The sequence below is a fragment of the Anabrus simplex genome, chromosome 1 (genome assembly GCF_040414725.1).
Source record: "Anabrus simplex isolate iqAnaSimp1 chromosome 1, ASM4041472v1, whole genome shotgun sequence".
Taxonomy (NCBI): Eukaryota; Metazoa; Arthropoda; class Insecta; order Orthoptera; family Tettigoniidae; genus Anabrus; species Anabrus simplex.
The window spans coordinates 783,111,925-783,128,186 of NC_090265.1; the positions used below are offsets into that span (position 1 = coordinate 783,111,925).

General features: G+C 40.8%; 1 non-coding gene and 1 pseudogene across 1 annotated transcript; both read left to right on the forward strand.

Annotated features, from left to right (window-relative positions):
- The window catches only part of LOC136856949 (acetylcholine receptor subunit alpha-like), a 671,873-nt pseudogene that overhangs the window by 92,712 nt on the left and 562,899 nt on the right, over positions 1-16,262 (forward strand).
- Positions 13,786-13,940, forward strand: LOC136858916 (5.8S ribosomal RNA). Its single transcript, XR_010858696.2, has one exon. It is a non-coding gene; the product is annotated as a 5.8S ribosomal RNA (ribosomal RNA).

Sequence of the window (16,262 nt, forward strand, 5' to 3'; positions counted from 1 at the left end):
ATTGTGATAAATATATATCTATAGGATGGGGAATAAGGGATTGGAATAATTTATTAAAATCAATGTTCGATAAATTTTCAAGTTTTTGAAAACACTTCAGAAAAAATTAGGTAAACAAGTGATAGGGAATAGGCCACCTAAACGCAGATCATTGGTAAAATATATTCTGCCCGTTTAAGCCACGACTAGCATTTGGAGGCACGCGACCCTCTCAGGGGTGCTCAGTAAGGGATTGACATGTTCCATGGTAAAAATGGTGTGGATCAAGGAGATGGGCAGATATTCGTAAATAATGAACCATCAAATCCAAATAAATGGTGGATGATTTATTCCAAAAGAAAATAATACCTTCCTTAAAAATGATGATTATGTGAAATGATCGCTAAAATTTAATTTTATATCAACTCTTGCTGTACATCCAAAAATTAAAACAAATGAGATGGTACAAGTTAATGAATTCTATTTAATTCTGACAAAATTGTTTCGTCCATGTCACATTGTTTTGTGAATATTGCTTTGACTATTATCTTTGATTTTCTAGAGAATGATGCTTGCACGCATGTCAATTCATGCCGGAAAATCTGGAACAAGATTTTAAATATTGAAGTTATGACTGAGCAAAATAAAAAAAAAAATACAAAAGAATTTTAACGATTTACTTCTATCGCTTAATTTCACTTTTAATTTAATTACTTTCCAATTTAAATCGACTTTTCAATAATTATCTGCTCGTTGTAACATAACACACGTGATATTACGTGGCAAAGTAGGCAAGCAAATGAGAGAAAGAAAAAAAAATAATTTAAATTAAATCCTTAACCATGTGTCATAATCCTGACAACGCCGAAATTCGGAACAACGATGGTTACACATAAAAATCGATATTGCACGACAAAATTAAGTCACACAACCTGTGGAATAACAACATAAAATACACGCAATGATCTCCCATTACCATCATCCACCAAAGAAAAACAATTACAACCCACTACAACTAAGAGTAATATTTACAAATATACATCTGCCCGCACGTTGTCCATTCATCTCCTGGGAATAGCAGACTCCTGTAAATAATGATCTGTACCTGTATAAAATCCACCTGGTACAAACAATCTAGGTAATGATGACTGAAAGAAAAAAAAAATAATAATATCGCCAATCTACGTTACCAACATTTAGCGTATATTGAGGAAGTGAATAATATTATACAACTTCGATTTAATACTATTGGTGATGACGCTCATCCAGTATGACAAATAATTATCTCATACACTCAGTTTTATTTGAAAGGAAGACATGTGGTTTACTTCGTGATTCATTATTGAATGAAGACGCTATCGCCTACCGCTCACAAATAACTCGCACATGCGTCAAATGACGATAAATTATTCCAAAATCTCAGTTCATCAATGCATTCAACGTCGCAAAAATATATATTAAATGTGCCTCTATCCATAGAAACGTGAAGATTCGCCTTCAAATAGCACATAAAATCAGCATAATTCATGCCATAATTCACCACATGGCACAAGGTGAGAGGTAAAATAGCGAAAATAACTCGCAACATCCGTTCAAAATATTACAGGAACATTTACATAAATGACTTGAACCACATATAAATATAATAATAAGATACTATCCTTCCTTTAAAAAAGTATGAAATAGGATTCAAAGAAAGCTATCCGTATCGTTAGCACAGCGTTAATATGTCAGATGAGCCGGCTGCCTCGTGTGAAATATAGCAAACACTTTAGGGCAAAATATAAGAGAAATATATTTCGAAGAATGAAAATATCACGCTTACACAATCCTCAATATCACAGTAACCGAATAGAAATGTAAAATTCCTTAAAGATTAGTAGATGGCTGATATTTAAATCAGATACATGTCCGATGACATTACTATTTGAAACCCGCATGGCCGATGATGTTGACACCCTGTCATCATCCACCTTAAAATCACGTAGTAAGTGAAACCGCAACTCCAACATCGAATAACGGCAGACACTAACATGGTAAAGATATCAAAAAGCTACTCAAACTACTGTACAATTAATAATCCCTTCAAGAAGAAAGTTAACTACATACTACAGCTACATAGAACAGATAATACCCAGTATAAATGAAATGTCGACTTAACTTGGATGTCTTGATGACCATGGTGTTCTTCTAGGCAGGATTCAAGGCATTAGGACGTCGTTGGCGTCGGTTCTGGGTTATTAGTGCTGCATCATGATCCAAGTGATGTCTCCAAGGCACACGAATTTCACACTGCAGGCTTCCATGTCCTTGGCCGGTATCGAACTCGTATTACTTGTAGTACGCTGAAACTTTCACAAAAATATTAACACAAATGCATCGAACTCGTGGTTTCACAATTAGCAAAGGATGATACGTGCCTTCTTTCCTAACACTATTGACGTCTGTGAGGATGTTGAAATGAACTGTTAAAGCCGCACTGAAATAACACGGCTCCCCTCGTAGAGCGAATAACAGCTGTCCAGGCTTGTACGAGATCTTCTGTAGTAGCTTCCCGAGCAATCACCCAGTCAGCAAAGAACAGCAGCGAAACAGACTTGAGAGAATGACTGCGAATATTCCAGTACTAGCTTGCCACCGATGTTCCGAGCTCTGACGTCACACCTCGTGGTTCAATTGACATCCTGAATTCCTCGGCGTTGTAATTGAGATGTCCGTTAATTTCTTATTAAATAATTATATAATTAATTTCCTAATTAACTTAATTTTCAATTATTACTATTCGTGCCTTCCTGAAGTATGGTATCACGGTTTTATGCATACTTGTTGGAGAGTGACTATTAGGATGTCGGATCTGACGTGTTAATCTGACGAAAGATTTTAAATGTAATACTTGTCGTGGGTGAAAGGTTCGGCTGTATTAAAATTTTTCTCGTCTTCTCTCGTGGTAATAACATGGTCTTTCACTCCTCAGCAGGTTACCCCATTTATTTGGAAAAAAAATCATCCCTTTGTGTTTCTCTGTCGGCACACCGCGCGAGACACCTGGGGTACAGTCCGGTCTTATAAAATTCACGGCCGATCACAGTAGACCAAAATGTCACATCCACCTCTTGGCTAGATTAAAATTTTATTCCCAATAAAATTTTACTTAATGATTCCAAATGTCTGATCATGTGGCATTTTGGTTTCAGATCCAGCAGGTAATTCATAGGCGAAGTTATTGAGTGAGTCCTTTCAATGACTGTGAAAATTGGAGATATGTTGCTAACACGATGACTGTGGTTACTAAGCGTACGGGGTTTGTGTGTCTCTTCTTTCTTCTATTCTCCCATGGCTCGCTCCGTAACGTGGACACGTGCTGGACTTTCGCCTTCGGATGGATAATACCGTTTTAAGTGAGCCGAGTTGAACATAAATTCATGTCTGCCGTCCAAACTTTGCACTTTATAGGCATTGTTGTTATAGGCTTTAATGATCTTGTAAGGACCGACGTATAAATCTGCAAATTTCCCATATTTGCGTTCAGTAGGCTCAGATAGTATGGGTTTACGGATCAACACATAATCCTGCTCATGTAGTGGTTGGCGGAACTTCTTATTCGCTACCCTCTTCAATCGCCGTTGTGCCTGTTTATGTAGGTGCTCGGCGGTCTGAATAATACACCTTTCGAGAGTTGGTCTTGGGTCTGGTAAACATGGTACTACATTTTCCCACGGTCTCGCTGGATACTGATTGAGATGAATGACTCTTGGAAATTGTCTCGTGGATTCGTGCACCGTGTTGTTTACACATTCCATGATGATGGGTAAGACACTAACCCATTTCCAATGTGCGTCCTTGCAATAGATGCGACAAAACTTGGCGATTTCCAACATTATACGTTCAGCCGGATTTCCAGATGGGTATCGCACGGAATTTAAAGTGTGCTTAATGTCCAGTCTTCTCATAGCCTCCTGGAACTCGAGCGACGTAAATTGGGAACCGTGGTCTGTCAGTAGGAACTCTGGTTTACCCATTAATGGAATAATATTCTGGGTGATTCGTCTTAGAACGGCATTGGTGTTACCCTTTTGAATGGGAAACAGGGACACAAATTTTGAGAAAACATCCACTGTAACTACCACATGACGGTTGCCTTTGACACCACGGGGCAAAGGTCCGAAGAGGTCTAATGCGAACAGTTCTTTGGGTTTGGTTGGCAGTATCGGGATGGGGTACTGCTTCTGTAGATGAGAGCTGTGCTTGACCCGCTGACACCTATCACATGTCCTAATTGTCATTCTGACACTTTCGCGTAACTTTGCCCATTGGAATGCCTCCTGGATGGTCGCGACTGTTCTATCTACTCCTCCGTGTCCAATCGTTCTGTGCGTAAGCCAGATAATTCCCTTTTGCAGTTTATTCGGTACGACAATTCTCAGTTTCGTGCGGTCTTGATCCACAAACTTGTAAAGTATGTCATTCCTTAAAGAGTATCGAGGAGCCATACGATGTACTTGTTCGTAATTTGCGTCCCCAGGTACCATTCGTTGTTCAAAGTAGTCAATGATCTTCCTGGTGAACTCATTTCTACGTTGCGATTGCCGTAAATACCTCAACTTACGGAGTACTTCTTGATCTTCGTCATTCAATGCCAAATAGTTTACCCTAAAGGTGCTGACGTCAGGGTTCCTGCTTAGGACGTCGGCAATGACATTATCTCTGCCATGGCAATGTTCTAGCTCAATTTGAAACTGTTGGACAAAAAGTGCCCAACGCGACACGCGTTCGCTTGACATTGTGGTTTTAAGCATGAAAATGAGTGCTTTATGATCAGTTCGTAAAATGACTGGGAAACCGAATATTATTTTTTTCCAGTGTTGCAAGGCACAAACAATTGACAACATTTCAAGTTCGGTGGTATTGTAAGAAACCTCGTGACTCCTCAATTTACGGCTGTAGAAGGCAAGATAAACTTTATGTTCTAGGTTAACCGGATCCTCTTGATACAAGACTGCTCCAATCCCTACGGTGGAAGCGTCTGTCTGGATAATAAATTTAGAATTGAAGTCCGGGTATCCTAATTTAATGTTGTCTGTCAGCATCTGTTTGGTTTTCATAAAAGCTTGACTGCACGTGTCAATCCAACACCAGCGATTGTTTTTCTTTAATAAATCCTGCAGAGGAGCGACGGTAGTAGTGTAGTTCGGGCAATGGTCAGAAAAGAACTGACACATTCCTAAAAATTGTCGGACATGTTTAATTTTGGATGGTTGTGGGAAGTTTTGAATAGCGTGGATTTTCACAGGATTAGGTCTTATGCCTGTGCCATCAATGATGTGTCCCAAGAACAATATCTTTTGCTGGCAAAAATTAGATTTTTGGAGATTAATTTTAAATCCGGTGACTCTTAAGTTTTCCAGCAGCTTTTCCAGATTAGTTAAATGTTCATCCATATCTTTCGAGGCCAGCAACACATCATCTACATAGCGAATTGTAACCTCCTTAACTTCATCAGTCAAATTCTTATCTAATGCCCGGATGAGAGCTGATCCAGACGTCTTAATGCCAAAGGGCAAACGTTCAAAATCATAGGTCTGCTGGTCGAATAAGAAACCGGTTAGCAAACGGGATTTTTCCTCTAATACAATGTGGTGATATGAAGATGTGAAATCTACCCCAGTGAATAAGGACATGCCTCGAAATCGTCTGATCACATCTTTAATAGATGGTACTTGATCGAACTCCGGAATAAGTCTCTCATTGAGCTGTCTGGCGTCCAAACACACCCTTAACGATCCATTAGGTTTTTGCACCACCGTCAGTGGGTTAACGAAAGATGTTACAGCCTTCGAAACAATACCATTGGCCTCCATTTCATTAATTATTTTCTTGACCTCGGAGTGGTGTTTCTCTGGAATAGGGTACGGTCTCCGTTTGTAAGGTGCCCAACTATTTACTCGTAGAGCGTACCGATAGTTTGGGATTTTTCCTGGTTTATTGTCAAAAACCTCCTCATACCGTTTTAGAAGATGGAATAATTTCCGTCTTTCTTCGTTGGAACAGTCAGTCTCTTGAACCTTCTTTCTTAATTGGTCGTCGAAGTCTTCTTCTCCCCTTTCTTCCATTACTTTCTCTATTGCAGCGAGGATTTCTTCCGTGTCTTGATCGGCATTCTCCCTGTCCCACAGAAGTATTTCGTTTAAGGCCTGGGTATCAACGTCTTCCGAATCCTTGCGTTCCATTTCAATGGCCTCCAGTACAAGAGGATTATCTATAGTAAAGGACATCCTTTCAGTACTGCCTGATCCACGGAACTTGATTTCATTATTGGGAACGTCAATAATAGCATTGTGCTCCTTTACAAAATCGAATCCTAAGATAATATTGAAATTAATTCTAGGCATGACCACAAATGGATGAGAGAATATAGTGTTGCCAATCATTAAGTCAAGGAAGGTCTGTTCTTTGCATGTAGCTGATCTATCATTAATTATCCCTTTAATTTTCACGTTGGATACGGGAATAACAGGAAGTGTCTCTCTTCTTTTCAATTCTTCAAACAGTGATTTTGAAATTACACTAATGGTTGCTCCTGTGTCAACAAGACAATGGATTCTAAGTCCACCAGCTCTGGCTATTATAATAGGCAAACCCTGGGATGGTTTTGCATGAAATTGATGGGCGTCTTCGATTAAATCCTCGGATTTAATAAACCATGCGTCTACTTGGGCGATTGTCCATTCTTCGGGTGGAAATTACTGTTTTCGGCGCGCTGGAAGTTTAGTTTGATGGGGACGGTTTTTTTTTCGGAGCCATCTGGCTCGTATGGAGGTGCAGATGGACTTAAGCTATTCGATCCAGATTGTTTTCTATATTCTTGGAATGCTATACTTTCTGCATTCTCACAATCCGGATTTACAGCCATATTTTGCATTGCCTTTTTCCACTTGTCCTCTTCATGATTTCTTCTCCGTAGCTCATCGATGTATCTCATACTTTCTCTATGTCGTTCTTCCATGGTATCTCGGAAGTTCCGCTGATTTTGACTAGTATTTTGTCGTGAGTGGTCGTAGGGTCGATTTCTTCTGTCCCTTCTAGATCCGTCTCGGTATCGATTGTATCGATACCCTTCCTGTCTCCTATCCTCTCTCCTATAATGCGGAGGTAATCTTCTGCACTCTTCTTCCCTATTCAAGCCCGATCTGCGTTGTGGATTAGGGTAAGAGTACTGTCGATTTTCTCCTCTTCTCCCTGTTACATTTCCCTTCTCTTCTGATCCAGAGATTTCTACGACATTAACTTGTGGATGGTGTGGTTTCGGAGGTCTTTGCGCCAGCTGAGCGTTAGTATTATCCAGCTGTCGCAGAATTGCATCAGCTTGAACTGCATTTTGAACATTGGCAGCTATCAAAATGCGTTGGACTTCTAGTGGAAATTGTTTCTCTAAGGCTCTAATTAAATCCGTTTCTGATAATGGAGCGTCCAACTCTTTCATCCGCCTAAGCTGTAAGGCAAAGTAGTCCGCATAGCGTGTAGGTCCATTAACATTGTATTTCCTGGAGTATAATTCTAATCTAAGATTTTGTTGATGGTCCGAACTCCAATACTTCTGCAGAAATGCCCCTTTGAAACCTTCAAAATTTTCAAAAGTATAGCGGAACGCATGGTACCAGTTTACAGCTCCTCCGTCTAAGAATTTCTCCGCAGTTCTAAGTTGTCGATCAGGTGGAATTTTGTTTTCTTTCATGTACTCCTCCAGCTCACGAATAAAGCCTTTGGGAGACTGTTCCTGAGTGCCGCTAAATTTCCTAGGTTTATCTTCTCCCGTCCGTATAATATTTATAATTTGCGGAGCATTCCCAATTGGTGAACTAGCTATTTCCGGATGGAAAAGATTTAAGTTAACAGGGTTTTGTTGACCCTCTGCGTTATCCCGCTCTGTCCGGATGTTTACATTGGCCTGTTCGTTGACCGTTTCTTCGATCTGGCTCTGGCGATCCAGGATGGAATTGATTAAGACTCTCGTACTTCTGTCTTGGAGTTTGAGAAAGCTGAGGTCCTTTTCCAGGTTTTTCACAACGTCGGCCATTTCCCCGACTCTGAGACAGTTTCCTCGAACATCCTCTGATAGAGTACTGACTTTATCCGTGATGTTAATTTTATCCTCGTCCATGATTTTCTTTAAGTCATCGACTTGGAGATTTAATCCTTCGATCTCAATCCGATTCACCTGGCAATTACTTTTGACCTCAGTGAGATCTTCACTGATATTTTTAAGATCATTCCTGATGTCGCCTATTTCTTTTGCCTGTTTCACCTTCGCATCCGATACCTCCTTTTGTATTGACTCAACTTCGTCCCTAATATTGTCCATACTGGCTTTAACAAGGGCTATATCACTTTGAAGTGAAGTGACCTTGCCAGTGAGAATTTTATTATCCTCTTGTAATTGTTGAGTTAACTGGGTAACCTTTTCTACCGTTTTATTCTGATTCTATCGACACTCTAACGCGATGTTATCAATGCGACAATGTGTCTCGTCCAGTTTCGCAAGAAGTTCGTCCCGACCTTTCCGTGACTCTTCTTGGATTACCGCCCCCATAAGGTTCATCCGTTGTTCCACCTGTTCTATAGCTTTCCTATTCTCCTCACGAGCTACCCTATTTTCTTCTATCACTTTACTTAAAGTGTTCGTGGTTTCCTCACGAGCTTTTCTATTTTCTTCGCAAGCTACCCGATTTTCTTCTATCACTTTACTTAAAGTGTTCGTGGTTACTTCACGAGCTACCCTATTTTCTTCTATCACTTTACTTAAAGTGTTCGTGGTTACTTCACGAGCTACCCTATTTTCTTCTTGATGATCGTTCATACGCTGATTCAGCGCAGCCAACAACGCCCTAATCTCGTCCTTTATGAATAAGGATCAGTTATACAATGCGAACCTAGCCAACAGACGTCAATAATGCCAAGAATCCCCCCAAACAGTATGGTCATCAAGCATAAGTGAAATTAAGTATTTACTGCGAGCATCATTCTTTCAAAACGCATGATCCTACTACAATAAAATAAATAAGTAATTCGCGTAATTTGTCAGAATTCAAATATAACAGAACAAGATGGTTCAAAGAATGTAAATTTGATAAAGTATCGAATATTACGATTATGATCCACCATGTCAATCCATCAAGCCCCACGGTGAAAGAAGCCAATTAATATCTGCCCGTTTAAGCCACGACTAGCATTTGGAGGCACGCGACCCTCTCAGGGGTGCTCAGTAAGGGATTGACATGTTCCATGGTAAAAATGGTGTGGATCAAGGAGATGGGCAGATATTCGTAAATAATGAACCATCAAATCCAAATAAATGGTGGATGATTTATTCCAAAAGAAAATAATACCTTCCTTAAAAATGATGATTATGTGAAATGATCGCTAAAATTTAATTTTATATCAACTCTTGCTGTACATCCAAAAATTAAAACAAATGAGATGGTACAAGTTAATGAATTCTATTTAATTCTGACAAAATTGTTTCGTCCATGTCACATTGTTTTGTGAATATTGCTTTGACTATTATCTTTGATTTTCTAGAGAATGATGCTTGCACGCATGTCAATTCATGCCGGAAAATCTGGAACAAGATTTTAAATATTGAAGTTATGACTGAGCAAAATAAAAAAAAATACAAAAGAATTTTAACGATTTACTTCTATCGCTTAATTTCACTTTTAATTTAATTACTTTCCAATTTAAATCGACTTTTCAATAATTATCTGCTCGTTGTAACATAACACACGTGATATTACGTGGCAAAGTAGGCAAGCAAATGAGAGAAAGAAAAAAAAAATAATTTAAATTAAATCCTTAACCATGTGTCATAATCCTGACAACGCCGAAATTCGGAACAACGATGGTTACACATAAAAATCGATATTGCACGACAAAATTAAGTCACACAACCTGTGGAATAACATAAAATACACGCAATGATCTCCCATTACCATCATCCACCAAAGAAAAACAATTACAACCCACTACAACTAAGAGTAATATTTACAAATATACATCTGCCCGCACGTTGTCCATTCATCTCCTGGGAATAGCAGACTCCTGTAAATAATGATCTGTACCTGTATAAAATCCACCTGGTACAAACAATCTAGGTAATGATGACTGAAAGAAAAAATAATAATAATATCGCCAATCTACGTTACCAACATTTAGCGTATATTGAGGAAGTGAATAATATTATACAACTTCGATTTAATACTATTGGTGATGACGCTCATCCAGTATGACAAATAATTATCTCATACACTCAGTTTTATTTGAAAGGAAGACATGTGGTTTACTTCGTGATTCATTATTGAATGAAGACGCTATCGCCTACCGCTCACAAATAACTCGCACATGCGTCAAATGACGATAAATTATTCCAAAATCTCAGTTCATCAATGCATTCAACGTCGCAAAAATATATATTAAATGTGCCTCTATCCATAGAAACGTGAAGATTCGCCTTCAAATAGCACATAAAATCAGCATAATTCATGCCATAATTCACCACATGGCACAAGGTGAGAGGTAAAATAGCGAAAATAACTCGCAACATCCGTTCAAAATATTACAGGAACATTTACATAAATGACTTGAACCACATATAAATATAATAATAAGATACTATCCTTCCTTAAAAAAGTATGAAATAGGATTCAAAGAAAGCTATCCGTATCGTTAGCACAGCGTTAATATGTCAGATGAGCCGGCTGCCTCGTGTGAAATATAGCAAACACTTTAGGGCAAAATATAAGAGAAATATATTTCGAAGAATGAAAATATCACGCTTACACAATCCTCAATATCACAGTAACCGAATAGAAATGTAAAATTCCTTAAAGATTAGTAGATGGCTGATATTTAAATCAGATACATGTCCGATGACATTACTATTTGAAACCCGCATGGCCGATGATGTTGACACCCTGTCATCATCCACCTTAAAATCACGTAGTAAGTGAAACCGCAACTCCAACATCGAATAACGGCAGACACTAACATGGTAAAGATATCAAAAAGCTACTCAAACTACTGTACAATTAATAATCCCTTCAAGAAGAAAGTTAACTACATACTACAGCTACATAGAACAGATAATACCCAGTATAAATGAAATGTCGACTTAACTTGGATGTCTTGATGACCATGGTGTTCTTCTAGGCAGGATTCAAGGCATTAGGACGTCGTTGGCGTCGGTTCTGGGTTATTAGTGCTGCATCATGATCCAAGTGATGTCTCCAAGGCACACGAACTTCACACTGCAGGCTTCCATGTCCTTGGCCGGTATCGAACTCGTATTACTTGTAGTACGCTGAAACTTTCACAAAAATATTAACACAAATGCATCGAACTCGTGGTTTCACAATTAGCAAAGGATGATACGTGCCTTCTTTCCTAACACTATTGACGTCTGTGAGGATGTTGAAATGAACTGTTAAAGCCGCACTGAAATAACACGGCTCCCCTCGTAGAGCGAATAACAGCTGTCCAGGCTTGTACGAGATCTTCTGTAGTAGCTTCCCGAGCAATCACCCAGTCAGCAAAGAACAGCAGCGAAACAGACTTGAGAGAATGACTGCGAATATTCCAGTACTAGCTTGCCACCGATGTTCCGAGCTCTGACGTCACACCTCGTGGTTCAATTGACATCCTGAATTCCTCGGCGTTGTAATTGAGATGTCCGTTAATTTCTTGTTAAATAATTATATAATTAATTTCCTAATTAACTTAATTTTCAATTATTACTATTCGTGCCTTCCTGAAGTATGGTATCACGGTTTTATGCATACTTGTTGGAGAGTGACTATTAGGATGTCGGATCTGACGTGTTAATCTGACGAAAGATTTTAAATGTAATACTTGTCGTGGGTGAAAGGTTCGGCTGTATTAAAATTTTTCTCGTCTTCTCTCGTGGTAATAACATGGTCTTTCACTCCTCAGCAGGTTACCCCATTTATTTGGAAAAAAATCATCCCTTTGTGTTTCTCTGTCGGCACACCGCGCGAGACACCTGGGGTACAGTCCGGTCTTATAAAATTCACGGCCGATCACAGTAGACCAAAATGTCACAATATAGTAGGCTTATGTCTAAATTATACCTAAACGATCCACCAGGAGAATTGGATAATTTTCGTTTGAGGGCATATGCTGGCTTCCGCTACTCTTTTGACAGTATGCATCTAGTCCAAGAGGGGAAGAGGAAGGGGACTTTTTTTTTTTTTGCTAGTTGCTTTACGTCGCACCGACACAGATAGGTCTTATGGCGACGATGGACAGGGAAGGGCTAGGAGTGGGAAGGAAGCGGCCGTGGCCTTAATTAAGGTACAGCCCCAGCATTTGCCTGGTGTGAAAATGGGAAACCACGGAAAACCATCTTCAGGGCTGCCGACAGTGGGGTTCGAACCTACTATCTCCCGAATACTGGATACTGGCCGCACTTAAGCGACTGCAGCTATCGAGCTCCGTCGGAAGGGGAAAGAGAAGGTGTTAAGTTACGTTTTACTTTCAACACAGAGGTTTGGGATGATTTTCCGTTAAAGGTTACGAGGGACTATTTAAGACAGATTTTACTCAATTTAGGTTTTCATGCAATTGCTGGCCGTATTTCTGTTATTGTAGCTGCTGTACAGCACTTATTAGTAACAAATAAGTAATAATCGTTATTACATATGGGCATTAAATGACTTCAAGATGATCAAGAACGCATAACAGGCGAGCATCTCCGGAGCAAATCTACTGCACCACTTAATTTGACTCAACACCGGAAACCTCACCAGGCCCGGACACAGGAAGGATTGACAGATTGAGAGCTCTTTCTTGATTCGGTGGGTGGTGGTGCATGGCCGTTCTTAGTTGGTGGAGCGATGTGTCTGGTTAATTCCGATAACGAACGAGACTCTAGCCTGCTAAATAGTCGCATCCGGTATCCGTTCGTGCTACCGGCGACAACACATCTTCTTAGAGGGACAGGCGGCTTCTAGCCGCACAAGATTGAGCAATAACAGGTCTGTGATGCCCTTAGATGTTCTGGGCCGCACGCGCGCTACACTGAAGGAATCAGCGTGTCCTCCCAGTCCGAAAGGACCGGGCAACCCGTTGAACCTCCTTCATGCTAGGGATTGGGGCTTGCAATTGTTCCCCATGAACGAGGAATTCCCAGTAAGCGCGAGTCATAAGCTCGCGTTGATTACGTCCCTGCCCTTTGTACACACCGCCCGTCGCTACTACCGATTGAATGATTTAGTGAGGTCTTCGGACCGGTGCGAGGGATCTCCTTCGCGCAGTTTCCGATGTGTCTGGAAAGATGACCAAACTTGATTATTTAGAGGAAGTAAAAGTCGTAACAAGGTTTCCGTAGGTGAACCTGCGGAAGGATCATTACCGAAATTGTTTTATCAAAAAACATTTCGAGAAGGAGGAGTCGGACGGCCCCGCGCGGTCCTGTCCTCCGGCGAGCTCAGGTGAGTCCTGTACGTACTCTGTAAGCGGCGGCCCTGCCCGTCGCCGACAGCGGGAGTGTCTCGGTCCCCGTGGCCGCGACTCCTACGATGCAGACGTTCGGCATTGGGTACCTACCTCCCGCGCTCACTGGAGCGGGGATAACACGAGGGGACCCGTCGCGGCTTCGGCCCGGCGGGCAGGTTTTAAATGAACGCAACGCCCATGCTCGAAACACTTCTTAGCTCTGTGACGAGAATCCCATGAAAATGATTGCTTCTCCTTCACTCACCGTGGAGAGAACGATCGAAAAATGAAAAGAAAAAAAAACCTGAACGGTGGATCACTCGGCTCGTGGGTCGATGAAGAACGCAGCAAATTGTGCGTCGACATGTGAACTGCAGGATACATGAACATCGACATTTCGAATGCACACTGCGGTCCATGGATTCCGTTCCTGGACCACGCCTGGCTGAGGGTCGGTTGCTAAAACTGAACGCGGCATTGCGTTTGAAGGGTGGAAGCGTCTATATCATAATATACAGAGTGTCTGAAAATAAGATACGCAGATTATAAGAGAACATAGCGTTCTGAAACAAAAATCTACCTCTAGCATATTTAATTTCATCCTAGTGAAAGTTCACCAGAAAATGTAAGTTCAATCGTAAGCAACTTTTGTGTAAGCCTATGCAGCGTGTAGCCGGCCAAGCTGTCATGCTTGATTGCGTTGGACGGTGCGCTAGCGTAGCACGCTGACGTGTTGCTCGCTCTCGGGCAACCTTGTCAGTAATGGAGGCGTATCACAGAGCAGCCTGGATAATGTGGCGTCTATATTCTGATTATCATATGATAATCCTGAACCGACTGAGGAACAAAACTGAAATCCTAGTAGTGAAACTCCTCTCCGTTTAGGTTGAGATCAATGCATGTGTTTTATGAAGCATATCGGTGAACACAGTACATTTCGTGCATGTCAAAGTTCACCACACTGAAAAATAATTACTGAAATGACCTATCCAAGTAACATAAGTTATGTAACAAAGGTAAACATTGCAAGCACGTCCTGTGGTATTGACGGATATTGAAGGTTTAGAACAGGGTATCCTAGGATATAAGCTGATAGAACTAAGTCCAACATAGTACCATACGTTATTATTGTGTTTTGATAGGTGTTAATCAGAAATGTACACCACTGTTTTTCTTACAATTTCATTTACGTCGCACAGACACAGATAGGTCTTGCGGCAACGATAGGATAGATAAAGCCTGGGAATAGGAAGAAAGCGGCCCTGGTCTTAATTAAGATAGAGACCCCTAGCATTTGCCTAGTGTTAAAATGGGAAAACACCTAAAACCATCTTCAGGGCTGCCGGCAGGGTTCGAACCCACTATTTCTCGGATGCCAGCTCACATCTGCACTCCCCTAACCGCACGGCCAACTCGCCCCGTACCACTATTAATGCCAAACATCTTCTTTACGCTATATACAGGGTGTTTACAAATGAATATCACAGTTTTAACACCTTATAATATTGAATACATTAAACTTACAGTTATGAATTAAATGTCAAATGAAAGAGCAACTCAAACAGTTTTATTACGAACTTTACAAATGTTCAATGTGACTACCATTTGTTACACGGCATACATCAAGTCTATAGTAGAGTTCTTCCCAAATGTTATTAAGTGTGTCTTCAGGAAGGTCAGCTGGTAGCGGAGGCACGTACACACGATCCTTGATGAAGCCCCAAAGGAAAAAATCGCATGGCGTTAGGTCGGGAGAACGTGGAGGCCATGCCAAGCAAGTCCTGTCATTGGGGCCCTTGCGGCCTATCCAGCGCTCGGGTACAGTGACGTTCAACCAATCGCGTACGTCGTTATGCCAGTGAGGTGGCGCACCATCTTGATGGAAAATGAAGTTCTCTGGCTCATTTTCTTCCAACTGAGGGAAGAGCCATTGCTCTAGTGTATCGAGGTAAGAAGTACCAGTTACAGTACGTTCACCATAAAAGAAAGGCCCATAAACCTTTCGCCGGGATACGGCACAAAAAACATTCACTTTAGGGGAATCTCGTTGCATTTGTACCAACTCGTGAGGATTTTCTGAACCCCAGATGCGCACATTATGAGTGTTTACATGTCCACTAAGGTGAAAGACCGATTCATCACTGAAAACAACACTATTCATAAACTCATAATCATGTAACAACATGTCGTTTGCGAAGTTGGCACGTAATCTGTGGTCTGCCGGCTTTAGAGCCTGTAATAACTGTAAACGGTAAGGACGTAGCTGTAAGCGTTTTCTTAAAACTTTCCAAACGGTCGACGGAGGAAGTTGTAATTCACGACTAGCCTTCCGGACTGATTTCTTTGGGCTACGAGTGAATGACTCTCTCACTCACTCAACAGTCTCTTCACTTAATCTTGGTCGTCCCTTGCTCTTCCCTTTACAAAGGCAACCGGTGTCTTCAAACGTATGATACCATCTGCGAATGTTATTATAACTTGGAGGATCACAACCGAACTTAATGCGGAACGCACGCTGCACAGTAACTACAGATTCTGTCTTTGCAAACTGCAAAACACAAAAAGCTTTCTGTTCACTAGTTGCCATCTTTGCTACTACCGCTGTCTAGCGGATTGCGGCGAAACCATTGCACGTACATACGCACTGGTGCCAACAAACAAAACTGTTTGAGTTGCTCTTTCATTTGACATATAATGTATAACTGTAAGTTTAACGTATTAAATATTATAAGGCGTTAAAACTCCGATATTCATTTGTAAACACCCTGTAGATTTCC